This window comes from Ailuropoda melanoleuca, chromosome 19 (genome assembly GCF_002007445.2).
Source record: "Ailuropoda melanoleuca isolate Jingjing chromosome 19, ASM200744v2, whole genome shotgun sequence".
NCBI classification, from domain to species: domain Eukaryota; kingdom Metazoa; phylum Chordata; class Mammalia; order Carnivora; family Ursidae; genus Ailuropoda; species Ailuropoda melanoleuca.
Window position 1 is genome coordinate 12,912,226 of NC_048236.1, and position 9,634 is coordinate 12,921,859.

Sequence of the window (9,634 nt, forward strand, 5' to 3'; positions counted from 1 at the left end):
AGTTGTCTATTAGATGTATTAAGAGTATTTTGAATTAAAAAGTTGTATTTTACTTTCATTTATCGCATCTCTGCTCTTCCTTTCTGATGTAGGTCTGATTTTTTGGACATACATAATTTTCCTTATCAATGAAAAATATCTTTCACATTTCTAGTAAGGCAATTTATTGATGATGAAATGCAACAGTTTTTGCCTGAGAAAGCATTTGTTTCTCTAACACCTCTGAAGAGTAATTCTTTTGAATACAGAGCGCTAGAATTGTAGGGTTTTTCCTTCAACATTTTAAATATTTCACCCTACGTTCCTCTTGCTGGCATGGTTTCTAATGAGAAATCCAATGTAATTCTTACGTTTCTATACAAGTAAGATGTTTATTTTCCTCTGGCTTCTTTTAAGGTTTTCTCTATCTTTAGTTTTCAGCAATTTGAATATGATATGCCTAGGCATAGATATACTTTTATATTTATCCTGCTTGGTGTTCTCTGCGTTTCTTGCATCTGTGGTTTGGTGTCTGCCATTAATTTTGAAATATCCTCAGATATTGCTTCAGATATTTCTTCTACTCTGTTCTCTTTTTATTCTCCTTCTGATATTCCAATAACTTATGTTACACCCTTTAAAATTGTCTCATAGTTGTTGTATAATCACTTTTAATTTTTTTCCATTATTTTTCTCTTTGCATTTCAGTTTTATGAAGCTTCTTTTGACATATTTTTAAGCTCACCGATTCTCTCCTTGGCCTTGTGCAGTCTACTGATGAATCTGTCAAATGCATTCTTCATTTCTGTTACTTTCTTCCCCCCTTGAATTTCCTTTCAATTCCTTCTTAGGGTTTCCATCTCTCTGCTATATTCACAACTCTTTTTTGCATGTTTCTACTTTTGCCATTAAAGCTCTTAACACTGTAATTATAGTTACTTTAAATTCCCTCTCTGAATATTTTAACATCATTATTGTATCTGAGTCTGGTTCTGATGTTTTGTGTCCTTAGGCTTTGTTTTCCGTATTCTTGGCTTTTGGTTTCTCTTGTGATTTTTTTGTTGCTGTTGTTGAAAGCCAGACATGTTGTATATGATGACAGAAACTAAGGTAAATAGGCTGAACACCGGAGAGAATTTGTTAGTCTAGCAAGGAGTTTGGCTGTTTCGAATGTTTACTGTTAACTGTAATAACCAGAGGCTTCAAATTTCTCTATTTTCCTTGATTTTGTCTTCCCTCTTTATGTGGGATTCTCTAAGTATTCCTCTTTCTTTAAAGAGAGTTTATAACTTGTAGCCCTTTCAGCTTTAATTCAGTGCTAGTATGCTGAGGACTTGTTGGGGTGATGATCAGGTGTAGGGGAAGGAAAGCATTTTATAATCTTAAGATTCTCAGACTTTTAGTGACCCTGTGTGGAGATGACCTTCACAAGTATTTCTCCAGCAGTATCTTTTTTTTTTTTTTTTCTACTATGTTAGTAAGACATGAAGTCTGGCAGGGAGTGGAGTGGGATGGATATCCTTCCCCAGCTGGGATGAGGTTCTGGTAAGGTCTTCTTCCCTAGAGAATAGGCCTTTGAAGGGAAAATGCTCTGGTCATATTACATAGTGAATATTCTTCTGCTCTCCTTGCCTAAACCACAGGAAGATCTTTCTCAGCTCCTTGCTTTAGAACTTGGTGGGGTTTCTTGATGTAAAACTCAAGAAATTGTGATGCCTCTAGGAGAGACGGGCTCTAGGAGTTTCTCCCCCTCCTGCTTATCCACACTTAGCCTCCAGCAGTTTGTCAAAAGTATCGTTTAAGTGTTTCTAACAGGTAAGGAGATCTCCCTCAGTTGTGTATCTCTGGATTTGTCTATCTCCAGATTTCAGGACAGAAGCTTGCTCTGCAATCTCAGTTCTCTGATGGGTCCAAGAAAAGTCATTTATTTTGTTAGATTTTTTTCTTATTTTAAGGATGAGGGTGATGATTCCAAGCTCTGTACATGTGGAGCTGATACCAGGGTTTTATAATATATCTTTTTTATGGACAAAAAAATTCTAATTTTAATGTCTGCTCATTGATCTTTTTCTATCTTGTTAACACTTTATTATGTAATAAATCTGTCTATGCAAATCATTTTCTCTCATGTTATTTACTTCCACACTTAGATTTAGAAGCTATCAGGACTTGATTTTGTGTATTGTGTGAGGTAAGGGTTAAGATTTTTTTTTTTCCTATGTGGATATCCAATTGAACAAGGACCATTTATTGAAAAGATCGTTTTTCTCACTAAATTTTATTGATGCTTTTATCACAAATCAAGTAACTCTACGTATTTGAGTCTCTTTTTCAAAAGCTTTCTATTTTGTCATTTTGGTTCATGTATCTATCCCTGCATTATTACTTTGCTATCTTCTTGATTTTTATCTTTATAATAACATTAATCTGATATGTTCCCCAGATTTGAAATTCCTCTTTTCGATTACCTTGACTATAGATCATCTGCAGGCTAAAATCAATTTTAGAAATATACTTGTCAATTTCCACCAACCTCCCCCTGCCCCAAACAAACAAAAAAAATCTGCTGGAAATTGTATTGGGCTTGCATTGAATGTATAGATCAATTCGTTGAAAACCAGTATTTCTACAGTACTAAATCTTTCATGCCAGAAATTTATCTCTCAATATTTAGAACTTCTTTCCAAAAAACACTATATTACCTTCTACAAAGCAATAGCACATGTCTGTGGTTAGATTTACACCTTATTTGATGATTTAATACTACTATCATGGGAAATTTCATTTTGTAATGTAGTATTTATTGGTGTATCTATAGGAATACTGTTGATTTTTGTATATAGTCTTTGTATTCTGTCTTAAACAGAANTTATGGGAAATTTCATTTTGTAATGTATTTATTGGTGTATCTATAGGAATACTGTTGATTTTTGTATATAGTCTTTGTATTCTGTCTTAAACAGAATTACTGATTTTAATAATTTATCTAAAAATTCTTTTAAGATTTTGCATATGCAATGATAACATCTGAAATAATGAAAATTTTATGTCCTCCTTTCCAATCTGTATACCCTATAAGTTCTTTTCCTTTACAGAACTGGATAGAACCTCCTACTTTAAGTATGTTGAATAATTTTCTGTATCACTTGAGATGATCATAAGATTTCTCTTTTTTATTAATGTGATAATTCCACTGATTGATTTTAGAATGTTTTACTAACATTTCTGGAATAAATCTAACTTGGTGGAAATAGATTAGTGCTTTTTTTTTATGTCAGTGGATTGCATTCAAAGATTTTATTTAGGATATCATGAAATAGATTTGACTGTGATTTTTTCCTTCTTGTAACATTCTTGAAGGATTTGTTGACAAGGTTATACTGGATTCATGAAATGATTTGGGAGGAGAACAGTGGAATTGAGCATCTAATATCACACTGGGGCCTCAATAACTGCAGCTGCACCTGAAGCAATTTAAGAATTTGCTCCCCTAGTGGTTAAGACTTGTTTTTAAATTTTAGGCAAGCAAACAAAAATTGAATAGTGAGAAACACTGAGCACCAAATGTATGGTGTAGACATATTATACACTGAGGTAACAATGTCTTCTTTTTTTAAACTTCTAAAGTATTGATTCCAAATACATTTTCTAATGTTGAACCTAACTTGAATTCTTGGAATAAAACAAAGTTCTTTCTTGATGAGTTATCTTTTTATATATTACTGTATTTTGTTTATTAATTATTTAGGATATGACATCAATGTTCATGAGTGAGAGTGGCCATAACTGTCCTTTTATATACTGTCCTTGACTAATTTGGGAACTAGAAGCACATTACTTATAAAATAAAATGTGTGTGGGGGGTGCCTGGGTGGTGGCTCAGTTGGTTAAGTGCTGCCTTTGGCTCAGGTCATGATCCCAGGGTCCTGGGGTAGAGCCCCATGTCAGACTCTAAGCTCAGCAGGGAGGCTGCTTCTCTCTCTCCCACTCCCCCTGCTTGCACTCGCGTTCTCTCTCTCTCTGTCTCTGTCAAATAAATTTAAAAAATCTTAAATAAAATGAAATTAGGTAGGTTCTGTATTTCAATATTGTTTGAAAACATCTGTGTAATACAGAAACTATTTTCTGTATGTTCAATATAACTTACCCATAAAAGCATCTGGGTCTGATGTTTTTTTTTCATTGTTGAAAAAAATTAAACTACTATTTCAATATAGATCTATTTCTTTTTTCCATTTCTGATAATTTATATCATTGTATGAATTTTTTCACCTAATTTTTCAAATATGTTGGCATAACCTTTTCTTACTATGTTTTGTTTACTGTAACATTGTACATTCCTTCCATCTTCTCTCCTTATGACACAGAAAGTGGGATGTGAAGAAGCTCATGAAGCTATTCAAAGTGTCGCAGAACAGTAACAAAGTATTTATAGAAGTTACGATGAAACAACAAAATCTCCACATGAATTTAGAACAGAAAAAGAACAAATAAAAAAGGAGTAGATATGCATGAACTTAGGGATTTATCTGTGAGACATGGTAGAGTGATGTCTGAAAAATTTACAAACCAGTAACACCTTTGGGTGAATGGATTATAAAAGAACAAATATGTGTTAAAAATGAGAGTCATTACCAAAACATTACCTGTAGCCAAAATAGTTCTTAAAGATGAAAATATTGTTTAAAGGAAATCTAAAAACAGACACGAATCTAGGTTAGTAACTGCATAGATGTTTAAACATTTTACGTATTTGTTTAGATTTTTAAAGAGGTAGCAAAACTCTCAAATCATTAGTGAGGCACCACTGCACTGCAGTCATTCTCCTTGTCTTATGCGGAATGAAAATTTGCATTTGAAATGAATCTTGTTTATCATTAAACTAATTTTCCTAGTTTTATTGAGATATAATTAACATACGTGACTGCATAAGTTTAATGTGTACAGCATAATGGCTTGACTTACATATATTGGGAAATAATTACAATAATAAGTTTAATTAGCATCCATCATCTCATACAGATACATTAAAAAGGAAAAGCAAAAAAAGAATTAAACTTTGCTTGTGATACGAACTCTTTTACTCTTAACACTGCTGTATGATATATATAAATGTTGTTAACTATAGTCCACATGCTATATACATCACCAGTGCCTTTTTATCTTATAACTTGAAGCTTACACATTTTAAGGATAGCTCCCCAATTTCCCTTCTCCCCTTCCCTCACTTCTGATAACCACAAACTGATTTTTTTTTTATGAACTTGGGTTTTTTTTTCTGTAGGTTTTTGTTTTTGGATTCCTATATAAGTGAGGTTATATGGTATTCCTTTTCTCTTTCTTTGCCTTATTTCACTTAACTTAAGGTCCTCAAAGTCCATGTATGTTGTCGCAAATGGAAGAATTTTTTTTTTTTATGGCTGAATATTTCACATTGTATATTTCACAACTTCTTTATCCACTGATCTGTCAATGAACACTGAAGTTGTTTCCATATCGTGACTGTGGTGAATACTAGTGCTGTGCACATGGGGGTGCAGATGAAAAGGTTATACCAATATAACTGAATAGTTAGGTGAAATAAAAATTCATAGAATGGTATAAATTATCAGAAATGGAAAAAAGAAATAACACCTCACTGAATGAGTAGTTCACATATTTCAGATTACTATTTCTATTTCTTTGAATGTATTTCCAGCAGTAGCAGTGCTGGATCATAAAGTAGTTCTATTTTTAAGTTTTTGAGAATACCCTATTCTTTTTTTCTATAGTGACTATACCAGTTTACAATCCCAGCAATAGGGCAAAAGGGTTCCCTTTTCTCCACATCCTCACCAGCATTGGTTATCTCTTGTCTTTTTGATGATGGCCACTCTAACAAGCATAAAGTGGTATCTCATTGTGGTTTAGTTTTGTATTTCCCTAATGATTAGTGATGTTGAGAGTAATGTTGAGTGAAATGCATCTGTTGGCATTTGCATTTTGTCTTTGGAAAAATGCTCAGGTATTTTGCCCATTTTTAAATGGGCAAATTGCTATTTGCTATTGTAGGAGTTCCTTCTATCTTTTAGATACTAACTCCTTATCCACTATGTTTTGCAATTATTTGTTCCCATTCCATTGGTTGTCTTTTTACTTTGTTGATAGTTTATTGTGCTGTGCAGATGCTTTTTTAGTTTGATATAGTCCCACTTGTTTATTTTTTATTTTGTTGCTTGTGCTTTAGGTATCCTATCCAAAATAACACTGTCAAGATCTGTGTTAAGGAGCTTTCTTTCCTGTTTTCTTCCAGAACTTCCATGGTTTCACATTTTACATTTCAGTCTTTAATCTTGAGTTCCTTTTTGTGAGTGGTATAATACAAGTGTCTAGTTTCATTCTTTTTCTTGTGAATATCCAATTATCCCAGCACCATTTATTTCAGACAGTATTTTTTCTCCATTGAGTATTCTTGGAAACTGGTCAAATAGTTGAACATATTTCTTGGGTTTATTTCTGGCTATCAATTTTGTTCCATTGATCTCTATATCATTTTAATGCCAGTACTATACTGTTCCTTTTACCTTTATCGTATTTATTTTTTTAGTTAAAGTATGGCTGACAATGTTACGTTAGTTTCAGGTGTACAACAGTGATTTGACAACTTTATGCCCACCACAAGCTGTAGCCACCATCTGTCACCACACAAGGCTACTGCAATCCCATTGACTATATTCCCTATGTTGTGCCTCTTCCCCATCACTTACTCACTCCATGACCAGAAGCCTGTATCTCCCACTCCCCTTCTCATTTTGCCCATCTTTCACCTCTTCTTCCCCTCACAATCATGTTTGTTCTATTTAGGAATTTGTTTCTGCTTTTTGTTTTTTAAATTCCACATATAAGTGAAATCATAGAGCGCATGTCTTTGTCTGTCTGACTTAGTTCCCTTCACATAATGCCCTCTAGGTCCTTCCATAGTGTTGCAAATAGAAAGACCTCATTCTTTTTAATGGCTGAATAATATTCCACATTTTGTTTTATCCATTCATTTATGGAAGAGCACGTGGGTTACTTTCGTATCTTGGTTACTGTAAATATGATGCTGTAAACATAGGGTGCATGTATCTTTTCAAATCAGTGTTCTCATTTTCTTTGGGTAAACACTCATTAGTGGAATTACTAGAAGAATATATGGCATTTCTACTCTGTACTCTTTGACCAACCTCCGTAATTGGTTGCACAAATTTGCATTCCCACCAACAGGACATGAGGGTTTCTTTTTCTCCATATCCCACCAACACATATTTCTTTCTGGTCCTAGCCATTCCGACAGGTCTGACAGGTCTGGTATCTCATTGTGATTTTGACTTGTATTTCTCTGATGATTAGCCATGTTGAGCATCTTTTCATGTGTCTGTTGGTCATCTATAGGTAGGTCTTCTTTGAAAAAGGTCTATTAAGATCCTCTGCCCATTTCGCAATTGTATTATTACTTGGTTTTGAGTTGTATAGTTTCTATATTTTAGATATTAACCCTTTATCAAATATAATTTATGAATGTCTTCTCCCATTCATAGATTGCCTTATCAATTTTTATGGTTTGTTTCACTGTGCAAAAGCTTTTTATGTTGGTGTAGTCCTAATAGTTTATTTTTGGTTTTGTTTCCCTTCCTGAGGAGACATATCTAGAAAAATGTTGCTAAGGCTGATGTCAAAGAGATAACTGCCTTTGTTTTCTTCTAGGAGTTGTACGGCTTCAGATTTCACATTTAGGTCTTTAATCCATTCTGAGTTTATTTTTGTGTGTGGTGTGAGAAAGTGGTCCAGTATCATTCTTTCTGTGTGTATTCAGTTTTTCCAGCACAATTTATTACAGAGATGGTCTTTTCCCTATTGTATATTCTTGACATCTTTGTTGTAGATAAATTGATCATATGAGTGTGGGTTTATTTCTGGGCTCTCTATTTTCCTCCACTGATCTATTATGTCCATTTTTGTGCCAGTAGCATACTGTTGTGATTACTACAGCTTTGTCATTTATTTTCAAATCTGGCATTGTGATGTCTTCAGCCTTGTTATTTTTTTTTTAAGTCCAAGTAGCCAACGTATAGTACATNCTTTTTTTTTTTTTTTTAAGTCCAAGTAGCCAATGTATAGTACATCATTCATTTTTGATGTAGTATTCAGTGATTAATTAGTTGCATATAACACCAGCCTTGTTCTTTCTCAAGCTTTGGCTATTTGGGACTTTTGTGGTTCNATTTTTTTTTTAAGTCCAAGTAGCCAACGTATAGTACATCATTCATTTTTGATGTAGTATTCAATGATTAATTAGTTGCATATAACACCAGCCTTGTTCTTTCTCAAGCTTTGGCTATTTGGGACTTTTGTGGTTCCATACAACTTTTATAATTATTCTACCTCTACAAAAAACTGCTTTTGGAATTTTGAAAAGTATTGCACTGAACCCATAGACTGCTTTGGGTTGTATGGACATTTTAAGTATATTAATTCTTCCAGTCCAAGAACACAGGATATCTTGACATTTGTTTGTTTTTTCTTCAATTTCTTTCACTAGTGTTTGAGTTTTTAGAGTATAGGTCTTTTACCTTCTTGGTTAAGTCTATTTCTAAGTATTTAGTATCATACTGTTTTGATTTCTACAGCTTTGTTGTACAGTTTGAAAACAGGAAGTANATAGGTCTTTTACCTTCTTGGTTAAGTTTATTTCTAAGTATTTAGTATCATACTGTTTTGATTTCTACAGCTTTGTTGTACAGTTTGAAAACAGGAAGTATGATGTCTCCTTTTCTAGTTGTCTTTTTAGGATTGNATTTCTACAGCTTTGTTGTACAGTTTGAAAACAGGAAGTATGATGTCTCCTTTTCTAGTCGTCTTTTTAGGATTGATTTGGAAAAATTAGCGTCTTTTGTGGTTCCAAATTTTAGGATAGGCTCTTCTATTTTTGTAAAATAAATAAATAAATAAATAAAGAGCCACTAAGATCTTGATAGGCATTGTATTGAATATATAAATGGCTTTTGGTAGTACTGACATTTTGATATTTTTCTAATCCATCAACACAGAATACACTCCTATTCATGTGTCTTCACTTTCATTCATCAATGTATTTTGGCTTTAAGGGTGGAAATCTTTTTACCTCCCCACTTAATTTTTTTTAAAGATTTTAAAGAATTTTACACCACTTCTGCTAGATTGTCCAGGTTGTTGGCATATGTTGATGAGAGTAGCCTCTTATGATCCTTTATATTTTTATGTTAGCTGTTGTAATGTCTCCTTTCTCATTTATAATTTTGTTAAGGGTTCTTTTTTTAAATATTTTTTATTATATTATGTTAGTCACCATACAGTACATCCCTGGCTTTTGATGTAAAGTTCCATGATTCATTAGTTGCGTATAACACCCAGTGCACCATGCAATTCGTGCCCACCACCAGCCTATCCCATTCCCCCACCCCCCTCCCCTCTGAAGCCCTCAGTTTGTTTCTCAGAGTTCATAGTCTCTTATGCTTCATTCCCCCTGCTGATTACCCCCCCTTTCTTTATCCCTTTCTTCTCCTACTGACCTTCCTAGTTCTTATGTTCCATAGATGAAAGAAACCATACAATAATTGTCTTTCTCTGCTTGACTTATTTCACTTAGCATTATCTC

General features: G+C 33.5%; 1 protein-coding gene across 1 annotated transcript in view; it reads right to left on the reverse strand.

Annotated features, from left to right (window-relative positions):
• The window catches only part of HMGCLL1 (3-hydroxymethyl-3-methylglutaryl-CoA lyase like 1), a 193,417-nt gene that overhangs the window by 47,757 nt on the left and 136,026 nt on the right, over positions 1 to 9,634 (reverse strand).